The 14,935-nt window shown below is 43.9% G+C and overlaps 1 protein-coding gene across 1 annotated transcript in view; it reads left to right on the forward strand.

The window, feature by feature from the left end:
• The window catches only part of LOC311283504 (uncharacterized protein), a 333,540-nt gene that overhangs the window by 278,304 nt on the left and 40,301 nt on the right, over nucleotides 1-14,935 (forward strand). The window lies entirely within an intron of this gene.

Raw genomic sequence — 14,935 nt, forward strand, 5'->3', positions numbered from 1 at the left:
GTGTGTGTGTGTGTGTGTGTGTGTGTGTGTGTGTCTCAGCTGCAAATGTCAGTGTTTCTCTTCCACTGAAATCACATTCAGTTTATTCCTCAGACAGAAGAGCTGCAGAATTACACACTACACACACACATCAGACTGATATATATAGACACAAGGAACACATTTAATATGGGTTTGGAATATATACAGATGAGGAATAGAACTGAATAGTTTTGAAAACCTTTCCTGAGAACTTTTTAGATTTTCTATCAGATATTAAAATATTGTTGTAAGCAGGGTGCGAACTACGGGGGAGCTAGGGGGAGCTCGGCTCCCCTTAATAAGACATGGGCTCCCCTGAAAACGTGATTTGTGAAATTTTGGGGGGTCTCAAAAAATATAGACAATGTGTTATTTTGACGTGCAATTTCAGTTTTGTGTAATGTGATCATCAAGGATTATTATGTGTAAAATAGCAAAAATATCATTCATTCATGCAGGGTGGTGATTTAAACCTACCGGTAATTCACTTCAATAAAGATAACTATGCATGCTATTCTTGTCATGAGCATCAAGGTGTGGTGGCGCTGCGGTGCAAATTCCACTCATGTTAACTCACAGATTCGTCGAAAAAAATATAAACGAGGCCATTGATCTGCGCGCAAAGTCCTTGAAATCCATTCTGTGTTAAGGTAAAGCATGTTATTCCCAAAATGTGTTGTGGCTTGGTTGTTATAGGTCTGCATGACTCTCGATGTCTTAGGCCTAATTGACCGGAGGAATTATGGTATTCTTCTGTAGCCCGACGAATAATTTAACCGTTGTTCATGTGAACTCAAAGACAGCCTATTTATAGACTATTTGTTGGTGGATGTTTGCTGTTTGACCTATCAATTCGGGTCGATAAAGTGTAATAGGGTAAATCCTGTATAGTGATTTATCCTATATAGTGCTTGCATAAAGCAAGTAGTGCATACACTTGTGACTTGTAGCTGTTATATATCTGTCGTGAACAATCCATTCATTGCGTCTGTCACGTGACAGATGAACGAAAGATTCTGAAGGTAAAGTAATTATTTATGTTCCTTGTAAATTATTTTTGACTGCATTATAATGATTTCTTAATTCAGAATATAATCAAGATTGCGTAGGTGGATGTGTTCGGGGGATTTGCCTGTTAAAAGTATAACATTTAAAGCCCCTTAGATGAACGAAATGGCCCGAGAAAAGATTCTTTCATTTTGAGGGACGAGATCAAACAAGAGAGTCAGTAAAATGATTCGAACTTCCCATCCTCTTATGGCACGCGCATAACCAATACCCCCCCCCCCCATTGAAAAAAACAAAACAAAACAAAAGTGGGCTCCCCCAAAAGACACGGTATAGTTCGAACACTGGTTGTAAGGAAATCTAGTTAAATTACTGTATATGAAATAGACAGACAGTGTTTCATTTCTAGGGTGAGAGTGACTGATTGAAACTTTGAGCTGTTTTAGAAACATATAGTCTATTCGCAATGAAAGCGTTCAAACTGCAATATTAAACACACAGAACAACTGCAAAGAGTCCAATGTGTAAACGATATGATTTAGGCATTAAATCCAGCAGAAACTCCAGAACAATCTGCATATTTCTACACACTCAGGACAGCCGTCAGTCCCTGAAGCTCACCGTCCGAGTCCAGCGTTTCTCCACTCTTACACACTCTTGTGATCCCAGTAAAGCCAGTCCAGCGTTTCTCCACTCTTACACACTCTTGTGATCCCAGTAAAGCCAGTCCAGCGTTTCTCCACTCTTACACACTCTTATGATCCCAGTAAAGCCAGTCCGAGCTGTAATGTGATTGGTTAATGAGACATAATGAGACACAGCTGACGCTCGTTGAGGATCCTCTTTCTCCAACGGCAGAGACAGAGGTTTGATCTTATATAAGAAGATCTGGAGGAGTTACAGCTGGAGAATGGCCGTCGTTCAGGTGAGTCTCTGTCCTGGTGAAACTCTTCCTCATCTTCCTCTCTGTTAGAGTCTCAGTGCTCATCATAAATGTCTGATTCCCTTTATAACACAGATTGCTGTAATGTATTGCACACTGCTGTTGATCGACGATTACTCTGATATCAGAGTGTGCTCATTCCTCCTAGCATTAGCTATGGTCATTTATAATGGGAATGCTAATATTTCTGTGTTTCTGCTGTGGTTTATTCCAGGTTTCTGAGTGATGTCGTGTGTGTGCTGAAGGTGTGACGGAAGCAGATAAAGCTGATCTCAGTACAGTACAGCAGGGTCTCAATTCTGCTGCAGAAACTCAGAGCAACTCCTGTTCTTACTTCAGTCTCTGACTTCTTACTTCTGTGAGTTTATTCATAATCATATTATCATTCAGTTTTAGAATATATGCAATATCTATATTTGACTCTAGGCAGCAAAAGAAATATGCACTGGTTCTTCTGAAAGACATTACTAAATAAAATATTAATTTTTAAAGTACTGGTTCCGGCAAATAAGTGTAATAAATTAAACTGAAATTCAACACTCAATTTGCATACATAAGCATTTTGAAGTGAATTGTATGAAACCATGATTGGGAGTTGTTTAGTTTAACGCTGATATTTTAGCTATCGTTTCTGTTTGTTGTTTTATGCTAATTTAATTTGTTTTTGTGTACTTGTGTGCTGTTCTTTGGAGCTCTTATTTATGTATTGTCGTTGTGTTTTTTTATATTATTTAGAAAGAAATCACTCCTGCACTAGAACCTTCGTTTATTTGCCACCGCCAGTAAACGCATAAAACAAGAAATGCGGAGAACAACAAAGAGGATTTCATCAATTCACCAGTGCAGACAGAAGACGGGACAGGAGGTTTTCATTAGCGCCCAGGTAACACACACACATCTAGTGAAGCACGCGCCTAGGTAACACACACATCTAGTGAAGCACACGCCCAGGTAACACACACCATCTAGTGAAGCACAGGTAACACACACCATCTAGTGAAGCACAGGTAACACACACCATCTAGTGAAGCACAGGTAACACACACACCATCTAGTGAAGCACAGGTAACACACACACCATCTAGTGAAGCACAGGTAACACACACACCATCTAGTGAAGCACAGGTAACACACACACCATCTAGTGAAGCACAGGTAACACACACACACCATCTAGTGAAGCACAGGTAACACACACACACCATCTAGTGAAGCACAGGTAACACACACACCATCTAGTGAAGCACAGGTAACACACACACACCATCTAGTGAAGCACAGGTAACACACACACACCATCTAGTGAAGCACAGGTAACACACACACACCATCTAGTGAAGCACAGGTAACACACACACCATCTAGTGAAGCACAGGTAACACACACACCATCTAGTGAAGCACAGGTAACACACACACCATCTAGTGAAGCACAGGTAACACACACACCATCTAGTGAAGCACAGGTAACACACACACCATCTAGTGAAGCACAGGTAACACACACACCATCTAGTGAAGGACAGGTAACACACACACCATCTAGTGAAGCACAGGTAACACACACACACCATCTAGTGAAGCACAGGTAACACACACACCATCTAGTGAAGCACAGGTAACACACACACATCTAGTGAAGCACAGGTAACACACACCATCTAGTGAAGCACAGGTAACACACACACCATCTAGTGAAGCACAGGTAACACACACACACCATCTAGTGAAGCACAGGTAACACACACACCATCTAGTGAAGCACAGGTAACACACACACATCTAGTGAAGCACAGGTAACACACACACATCTAGTGAAGCACAGGTAACACACACACATCTAGTGAAGCACAGGTAACACACACACACATCTAGTGAAGCACAGGTAACACACACACACACACATCTAGTGAAGCACAGGTAGCACACACACATCTAGTGAAGCACAGGTAGCACACACACATCTAGTGAAGCACAGGTAACACACACACATCTAGTGAAGCACAGGTAACACACACACATCTAGTGAAGCACAGGTAACACACACACATCTAGTGAAGCACAGGTAACACACACACACATCTAGTGAAGCACAGGTAACACACACACACACACATCTAGTGAAGCACAGGTAGCACACACACATCTAGTGAAGCACAGGTAACACACACACACCATCTAGTGAAGCACAGGTAACACACACACCATCTAGTGAAGCACAGGTAACACACACACATCTAGTGAAGCACAGGTAACACACACACATCTAGTGAAGCACAGGTAACACACACACATCTAGTGAAGCACAGGTAACACACACACACATCTAGTGAAGCACAGGTAACACACACACACACACATCTAGTGAAGCACAGGTAGCACACACACATCTAGTGAAGCACAGGTAGCACACACACATCTAGTGAAGCACAGGTAACACACACACATCTAGTGAAGCACAGGTAACACACACACATCTAGTGAAGCACAGGTAACACACACACATCTAGTGAAGCACAGGTAACACACACACACATCTAGTGAAGCACAGGTAACACACACACACACACATCTAGTGAAGCACAGGTAGCACACACACATCTAGTGAAGCACAGGTAACACACACACACCATCTAGTGAAGCACAGGTAACACACACACCATCTAGTGAAGCACAGGTAACACACACACATCTAGTGAAGCACAGGTAACACACACACATCTAGTGAAGCACAGGTAACACACACACATCTAGTGAAGCACAGGTAACACACACACACATCTAGTGAAGCACAGGTAACACACACACACACACATCTAGTGAAGCACAGGTAGCACACACACATCTAGTGAAGCACAGGTAGCACACACACATCTAGTGAAGCACAGGTAACACACACACATCTAGTGAAGCACAGGTAACACACACACATCTAGTGAAGCACAGGTAACACACACACATCTAGTGAAGCACAGGTAACACACACACACATCTAGTGAAGCACAGGTAACACACACACACACACATCTAGTGAAGCACAGGTAGCACACACACATCTAGTGAAGCACAGGTAGCACACACACATCTAGTGAAGCACAGGTAACACACACACATCTAGTGAAGCACAGGTAACACACACACATCTAGTGAAGCACAGGTAACACACACACACATCTAGTGAAGCACAGGTAACACACACACACACACACATCTAGTGAAGCACAGGTAGCACACACACATCTAGTGAAGCACAGGTAGCACACACACATCTAGTGAAGCACAGGTAACACACACACATCTAGTGAAGCACAGGTAACACACACACATCTAGTGAAGCACAGGTAACACACACACACACACACACATCTAGTGAAGCACAGGTAACACACACACACACACATCTAGTGAAGCACAGGTAACACACACACACATCTAGTGAAGCACAGGTAACACACACACCATCTAGTGAAGCACAGGTAACACACACACACCATCTAGTGAAGCACAGGTAACACACACACACCATCTAGTGAAGCACAGGTAACACACACACCATCTAGTGAAGCACAGGTAACACACACACACCATCTAGTGAAGCACAGGTAACACACACACACCATCTAGTGAAGCACAGGTAACACACACACCATCTAGTGAAGCACAGGTAACACACACACCATCTAGTGAAGCACAGGTAACACACACACCATCTAGTGAAGCACAGGTAACACACACACCATCTAGTGAAGCACAGGTAACACACACACCATCTAGTGAAGCACAGGTAACACACACACCATCTAGTGAAGCACAGGTAACACACACACACCATCTAGTGAAGCACAGGTAACACACACACACCATCTAGTGAAGCACAGGTAACACACACACCATCTAGTGAAGCACAGGTAACACACACACATCTAGTGAAGCACAGGTAACACACACACCATCTAGTGAAGCACAGGTAACACACACACATCTAGTGAAGCACAGGTAACACACACACATCTAGTGAAGCACAGGTAACACACACACACATCTAGTGAAGCACAGGTAACACACACACACACACACATCTAGTGAAGCACAGGTAGCACACACACATCTAGTGAAGCACAGGTAGCACACACACATCTAGTGAAGCACAGGTAACACACACACATCTAGTGAAGCACAGGTAACACACACACATCTAGTGAAGCACAGGTAACACACACACATCTAGTGAAGCACAGGTAACACACACACACACACACACATCTAGTGAAGCACAGGTAACACACACACACATCTAGTGAAGCACAGGTAACACACACACACATCTAGTGAAGCACAGGTAACACACACACACATCTAGTGAAGCACAGGTAACACACACACACATCTAGTGAAGCACAGGTAACACACACACACATCTAGTGAAGCACAGGTAACACACACACACATCTAGTGAAGCACAGGTAACACACACACACACATCTAGTGAAGCACAGGTAACACACACACACATCTAGTGAAGCACAGGTAACACACACACACATCTAGTGAAGCACAGGTAACACACACACACATCTAGTGAAGCACAGGTAACACACACACACATCTAGTGAAGCACAGGTAACACACACACACACATCTAGTGAAGCACAGGTAACACACACACATCTAGTGAAGCACAGGTAACACACACACATCTAGTGAAGCACAGGTAACACACACACATCTAGTGAAGCACAGGTAACACACACACATCTAGTGAAGCACAGGTAACACACACACATCTAGTGACGCTCTGCGAGTCTTGAACCTGTCACACTAGTGTTGAGGCTCTCGACTGCATTGCTAGTGTTAGCATGGCATCTCTAGTCTTTTAGTATTGATTAGATGTGTGTTGTCATTCAGAGTCGATGTGCGGTCTGTATCATTTCTCTTTTGTTTCCACAACCATCCACCAGCACCATCCGAGACTCCTCTACTCCAGCCTCCTCTTACTTTCTCCATCTTTGTCCTCAAGCCTTCGCACTCCTGCCTTGTGGATGAACATCAAAATAGAATTAAAGGAGCGCAGTATCAGCCGTTTACACTCATGGCCAGCAGAAGTGTTCTTCACTAATGAAGGCCAAACTACCTCTCGCTCACAGGTCACACATCCAGTGACGAACTCTCAACATCTGTGTTTCTGTGAGTTTAATACTAGAGGCAAAAAAACACTCCAGCACAGTAGGTGGCGCTAATTTACCTACAACCTTTGTTTGTTTGTTAGCCTCCAGTAAACGCATAAAAGAAACGCGGACGAACATGAACACAAGATTCAAACAAAACAAAAATGGACCACCCCGTCTCAAGTTTTCCAGTACGGCCAGAGGAAGGGCCTGGAGTTCGCCTTCATTAGCGAGGTCCGCACCGGACCTCCACACGCGCCCAGGTCACGTTAACACATCCAGTGAGGAACTCTCTCAGCCGCTGCTGTTTCTGTGAGTTTACTCCTGTAACCTGTTGATCATCAGTACTGTGAGTCTTGAACCGGTAACACTAGTGTTGAGGCTCTCGACTGCATTGCTAGTGTTAGCATGGCATCTTTAGTCTTTAGTATTGATTAGATGTGTGTTGTCGTTCGGAGTCGATGTGCGGTCTGTCATAGCATAGGATCATTCGTTTTCTCATTTTTGTTTTCACAGTCCTCCACTCGTCCTCGTAACTCTCAAGCCTTCCCTCCATCTCCTTCCTCCATCTTTCCCTTAACTCTCCTCCACCTTCCCTCCATCTCCTTCCTCCACCTTCCCTCCATCTCCTTCCTCCATCTTTCCCTCAACTCTCCGCCACCTTCCCTCCATCTCCTTCCTCCATCTTTCCCCTTAACTCTCCTCCACCTTCCCTCCATCTTTCCCCTTAACTCTCCTCCACCTTCCCTCATCTCCTTCCTCCATCTTTCCCTTAACTCTCCTCAAGCCTTCCCTCCATCTCCTTCCTCCATCTTTCCCTTAACTCTCCTCAAGCCTTGCCTCCATCTCCTTCCTCCATCTTTCCCTTAACTCTCCTCCACCTTCCCTCCATCTCCTTCCTCCATCTTTCCCTTAACTCTCCTCAAGCCTTGCCTCCATCTCCTTCCTCCTTTCCCCTTAACTCTCCTCCACCTTCCCTCCATCTCCTTCCATCTTTCCCTTAACTCTCCTCAAGCCTTCCCTCCATCTTTCCCTCAACTCTCCTCCACCTTCCCTCCATCTCCTTCCTCAATCTTTCCCTTAACTCTCCTCCACCTTCCCTCCATCTCCTTCCTCCATCTTTCCCCTCAACTCTCCTCCACCTTCCCTCCATCTCCTTCCTCCATCTTTCCCCTCAACTCTCCTCCACCTTCCCTCCATCTCCTTCCTCCATCTTTCCCTTAACTCTCCTCAAGCCTTCCCTCCATCTCCTTCCTCAATCTTTCCCTTAACTCTCCTCCACCTTCCCTCCATCTCCTTCCTCCATCTTTCCCTTAACTCTCCTCAAGCCTTGCCTCCATCTCCTTCCTCCATCTTTCCCTTAACTCTCCTCAAGCCTTCCCTCCATCTCCTTCCTCCATCTTTCCCTTAACTCTCCTCAAGCCTTGCCTCCATCTCCTTCCTCCATCTTTCCCTTAACTCTCCTCCACCTTCCCTCCATCTCCTTCCTCCATCTTTCCCTCAACTCTCCTCCACCTTCCCTCCATCTCCTTCCTCCATCTTTCCCCTTAACTCTCCTCCACCTTCCCTCCATCTCCTTCCTCCACTCATCCTCCTCCACCTTTCCCTCTACTCTCCTCCCTCCTCCACCTTTCACAGCACGGGTCCGAGTCGGGCTGGTGGAGTTCCCGGAGGGGTCCGGGAGCAATAAGAGGGCGGCAGCGGCTCTAAAAGCTCTGGAGGAGCAGAGGAGAAGAGGGCCGCTGCCGGAGAGGGTGAGAGAACGACTGACACCACAGAAACAGTGTGACCATAATTGTCAACGGTCCCCTTCAGATGATATTTCGTTCATTTGTAATCAGTCATCAGTTATTGTAATCTAGTGTGAAAGATGATTGACACTGACAGCTAGTGCTAAAACTACTCCGACTAGTAGCCATCAGTGTCTGGGACTGTTTTCCATTGTTATTCCAGGTAAAACACATGTAAACACATCGAGTACCAGCCCAAAGGTCCTGGGGAAAGTTCCTGCGGTGGAAATGCGGCTATGCAAGCGTGTCAGGACTGATCTCACACTGAGCTGTGTTTGTGTAGATGCTTTGTTCATGTACATGTTGTGCACAAAGAATACACTTATTATATTCTCCTTCCTCATCTTTCTCTCTGTCAGGTTCACGGTCCGGGTCCGCCTGGGGGACGAGGAGTTCCCGGAGGGGTCGGGGAGCAATAGGAAGGCGGCGAGGGAGGCAGCGGCCCGGCTGGCTCTAAGGCTGCTCAGGAGGAGAGGGTCGCTGCCGGAGAGGGTGAGAGAACGACTGAAACACAGAAAGAGTGTGATGACCGAGAGAGGAACAGGAACAAGAGGAGAAAGTAGTCTCTAATATTAGGGATGAAACAGGGTCTATTAGGGCTGATAATTACGCCAACGGTCCCCTTCAGATGATACTCTATTAATCTGTGAACCGTCACCAGTGATTGTAATCGAGTCTCTGTGAAAGATGATTGACACTGACAGCTAGTGAAGAGCATGAGGGTTTAGTTCACAGCAGAGACTCGTTCAGAAACAGAGAAATGCACTAATAGTGCTAAAACTACTCCGACTAGTAGCCATCAGTGTCTGGGACTGTTTTCCATTGTTATTCCAGGTAAAACAGACGAGACGCACCGCAGTAAACCTGTAGCGACCCGTATGGCTTCTAGAGGAGACGCTTCAGCCGTTTAATACAGAACTAGAGTCAGACGTTCACTAATCACTAGGGTTGTGCCGATAGACGATAGTATCGCGGAGTATAGTCAGAGATATCGCAGATGGCAGAAGCCTTTGACGAGATCAATACTGCAATATTGGCTCGTTTTCCCATTTAATGTATTAAATTATTACTATTATTAAGCTAGTATTGTTATTAAATTAATATTAGGAACTACAATTTTTTTTTTAAATAGTATAAAAATTGATTTGCAAGGTGATCCATTGTCAAGTGTATTTTTTTTAAGATGCATCATTCTTATACAGATCCAAGATGAAGACAGCATTGTGTTCGTCAGTATTTTGTTTCCATAGCACATTAACAAAACATTTAATGACAACACTAAAAACATTACAATTACAAAATATTATTAATCGCTGAAATGATATAGGCCATATATATATTTATATATATATGGCCTATATCATTTCAGCGATTAATAATATTTTGTAATTGTAATGTTTTAATAATAATATTTTGTACAAAACAGACTTTAGTTCACGAGCACTTGCACAACTCTTTTGCTGCTTTTGATTTTCACAGATGGCAATCACTTGTTTAACAAGAAATATTCTTCTAATTTTTCCCCTGTCATTAATGTAGGTCCACAAGAGAAATATTAAGCCAGTAAATTAAGATGGTCGCTATACCGTTATATCCATCGTCGTCTCTGAGAGAACGCGGCGTTAATGCAGCGACAGATGCCGAAAGCTCAGTCCGTTTCTGCTTTCACTCTCAGGGAATGAGCGCGTTTACATGCACGTTCTTAACCCGATTCTGCTGAATAAACTGACAATGCATCGACTTTTAGATGTTTGCCCCTTAATCTGGTTTCTCCCAGCATTTAAAATCCGGCATTAATCCGTGTTATTTGAGCTTATTGAAGTGCGCATATGTAACGTGTAGGAGGACAGAGAGAGCACTGGTAGGACTATATATATATATATATATATATATATATATATATATATATATATATATATATATATATATATATATATATATATATATATATATATATATATATATATATATATATATATATATATATATATATATATATATAACAGACAGACAGACAGACAGAGTGTTCTCATCTCGGCCATCTCGTTCTCATTCAAACGTGTTCTCATCTCGTGTAGAAGTAGGCTAGTCGAAATGCTGCATGTGTAACGGCATGAGGATAATGTGTGTCTGTAAATTTCCCGCTGAAATACTGTGAGTCAGACTCGATACACCTCACTATACCTGGAAATAACAAGATCTAGCTTATTAATAGGTGACTTCACCTTAGCAAAATAGAAAAATATTATGTATAAAACGGAGTAATAAAACAAGCAATTAATGAGTAAATAAGCAAGTTAATAATCAAATAAGTAAGCCCCGCCCCCTCATGATAATATCGTGTATCGCCGATCTCACAGGCTGATGATAGGACGATATTGAAATGGAGCATATCACCCAACACTACTAACCACACGCTTTCATTCCCATCTGCTTCATTTTCTGTGTGTCACATGATGTAATCTAGAGTTTCTCTATCCTAGCAGAGATTCGGAGGACGGCCACGGCTGCAGGACCGCCTGCCTCATCACTCCCTCTCTGGCCTGCGGAGGTTTGCAGCCGCTCATGGGGAGGAGCTTACATCAGTGGAGCGGACTGGGCTCCCCAATTCACTGAGGTTAGGGTTAACTCCTCATGGGGAGGAGCTGGTGGAGCAGACGGGACCCCCCAATTCCCAGAGTCTCTCTCTCTCTCTCTCTCACTCTCACTCTCACTCTCACTCTCACTCTCACTCTCTCACTCTCACTCTCACTCTCACTCTCACTCTCACTCTCACTCTCACTCTCACTCTCACTCTCACTCTCACTCTCACTCTCACTCGCTTTTCACACTGCAGCTTGATCTATGATGTCCACAGCCGTCCTCCAGCATTCCTGCAGCTCCCGGACCCGAAAAGATTTTTCCAAAACTATATTTGTTTCTAATTATTATTTTTTCAATAATTTCTGCTTTGAAGCACCAAATGATGGACATAGAAAAAATATAATGGTTCCTTCAGCAAAGGCCAATCCACACGGCCCAGACAGATGCCCACAGACAGTTCATGAGTTCACACTTACAAATAATTAGAGTTAAAGACTAGAGTTAATTAAAAAGACTAGAGTGAGTCAGAGTAAAAGAGTATTTGGCCCGAACTCTCGAAGAATAAAGATTATATTCTCCTTCCTCATCTTTCCCTCTGTCAGGTTCACGGTCCGGGTCCGGGTGGGGGACGAGGAGTTCCCTGAGGGGTCCGGGAGCAACAGGAGGGAGTCAGCGGGCCGATCGGCTCTGGAGGAGCTCAGGAGAAGAGTGTCTCTGCCGGAGAGGGTGAGAGAACGACTGACACCACAGAAAGAGTGTGATGACCGAGAGAGGAACAGGAGAAATGGAAGCTCTAGAAAGATGGAAACTGCAGGAGAGATGAGAACTAGTCCGTAGAAGTCCAAGATCCGGCCGTGAAACAACCAAATGTGTTTCTGACCTCCTGTGGCGTTTAGGTGCAGGTGCTCGTGGGGAGAAACTCACTGACATTAGTGGAACACACACACACACACACACACACACACACACACACACACACCTTTTAGACCATCTCATTGTCCTCAGCACCATGAAGATCCATGTCTCTGTCTCTCAGGTGAAGATGGAGCCCTAATGAAGATTATTATCATTAAGAATATTAATTTCACTAAGCTTTTCTCTGAGCTCTTTGATTCATCAGACTTGTATGCTAAAGCGGCTCAGAAACGGTGTGTGTAGTTCAGAAACGGTGTGTGCAGTTCAGAGTTTCAGCTCATCCTGTGATTCACTTTCAGATCTTCTGCTGTGCAAATGATTCACTTGAGTTTCTGATTCACTTTCAGATCCGTCTCCTTCTCCTTCACCTCCTCCGTCTCCTCGTCCGGCCTCCTTCACCTCCATATCCTCGTCCGGCCTCCTTCACCTCCATCTCCTCGTCCGGCCTCCTTCACCTCCTCCATATCCTCGTCCGGCCTCCTTCACCTCCATATCCTCGTCCGGCCTCCTTCACCTCCTCCATATCCTCGTCCGGCCTCCTTCACCTCCTCCATCTCCTCGTCCGGCCTCCTTCACCTCCTCCATATCCTCGTCCGGCCTCCTTCACCTCCTCCGTCTCCTCCGTCTCCCTTCACCTCCTCCATATCCTCGTCCGACCTCCTTCACCTCCTCCATATCCTCGTCCGGCCTCCTTCACCTCCTCCGTCTCCTCCGTCTCCCTTCACCTCCATATCCTCGTCCGGCCTCCTTCACCTCCTCCATATCCTCGTCCGGCCTCCTTCACCTCCTCCGTCTCCTCCATCACTGTTTTAACTGTTCTTTTGAACTGTTTTTATATTATGGGGTTCAGTTTTATGTCCTGTTTTAGAAGCACAAGCTCATTTTAGCCATTTAAAATTGTTTGGTTTTATCTTTTTTTTTTTTTTTTTTTTTTTTTTGTTACCTCTTGTTTAAGTGTAATTATGTATTTTATTGACGCAGTGAGTTTTAGTTATGGTATGTTCCAATTAGTTTTAGACTGTTTTTAATGTTCTGTACTTTTAATGCACTTAATGTTTAACGTTAACTTAATGCTTTATTTATTTGCCCCTGCTTTTAAATAAACGTCTTGCTGCTTGTTCCTCATCTCTGCTGTGGTTCTTGTGTCCGTCGGCTGTGATCACATGATCTCAAACTCTACAGTCTGTAGGACAAAGTGTTTGTTTGGAGAATAAAGAAGCTTTTGTTACTTTTGTCCACTTTCATAAGTATCAGTCCATCTAGATTTGTTCATGTTTTCTGTTCAGATTTCTCAGTCATGTTTTATTGCTCATGTCATGTGATCTCTCCCTGTTTGGCTTTATTTGTGTAATTTAATGCTTTGCTCAAATGGAGTTGATCAGAACTGGACAGACACTTAACATCCATATTTCCTCAATCTGTGTTTGGGCCAGAAATTAAGGTTGTATTTTAGATTTAGATGCAATCTGAACCTTGTATTTTATAACTGATAATAACTGGTGTTTAATGTTCCAGTATTATAATTCCTGATATTCAATAGTGATATTCTGCTGTTATTCATTGTTGGGTCTGTGGACTCTGAATATAATGCAGTTGTAGATTGTAAAGATGTTCAACAGTTGTTACTGACACTGTCATTTAGTCAGATATACAGTATTGTGTGTGTAAAGAGTCTTTGGGTTTGATCAAGTTCCTCTAAAACCTCTTTCAGACACAGAAACCCAGAGACAATCATCTCCAGAGTCTCTCAAACACAAAGAACAGATTCAACAGGCAAGAAATGAAACTTTCATCTGAACATCTTCAATAAAGCTTGTGATTCATGATTTGAAAACTCTCTCTCTGTCCCTAAACCGTTACTGTCTGTGTGTGTTTTCTGAAGATGGACATTCACACACGTGGGCTGATAGATTACTCACTGACAGGTTAGTCTAGTTAAAGAGTCTGACCTGTGCTTGAACTGAACCAATGAGTGTGAAGATCAGTCCATTCAATCCCATCATGCATCTGGCCTCTGAGTAACTGCAGGCCGCTAAAGCTCAAGGCATCCATGCATTAAAACTCTCTCACGCAGAAGAAGATCAGGAGCAGAAGAACTCAGTGCTGCTTTACACCAGGAGAAACTTCACCTTCAACTCTTTAAATCACAGGCGTTTACTGTTCATTACAAACAATCCACTTCTGGTCCTGATGGAGCTCTGAACCTCCAACCCGTTCTGAACCACAACTGGATATCTACAGATATTAAAGCCTATATACGATTATAAGTGGAGATCATCATATCTGAGAGTCCTGGTCATCAGAAAGTAGAAAGTGTTGTATTTCACAGTCCCATGTTCAGCTCCACAGCTTCTGTAGCTCTAGATAACTCTATAGTGTCTCTGCTGGTGTGTGTGTGTGTGTGTGTGTGTGTGTGTGTGTGTGACGGTGTTCTCCTGAGCAACAGCTTCATCTACTGGTCATTCTCCAGACCGTCATCATGACAGTGAAATCTCTTCGTCTGCTTCAGGA

The sequence above is a fragment of the Rutilus rutilus genome (genome assembly GCF_951802725.1).
Source record: "Rutilus rutilus genome assembly, chromosome: 23".
Taxonomy (NCBI): Eukaryota; Metazoa; Chordata; class Actinopteri; order Cypriniformes; family Leuciscidae; genus Rutilus; species Rutilus rutilus.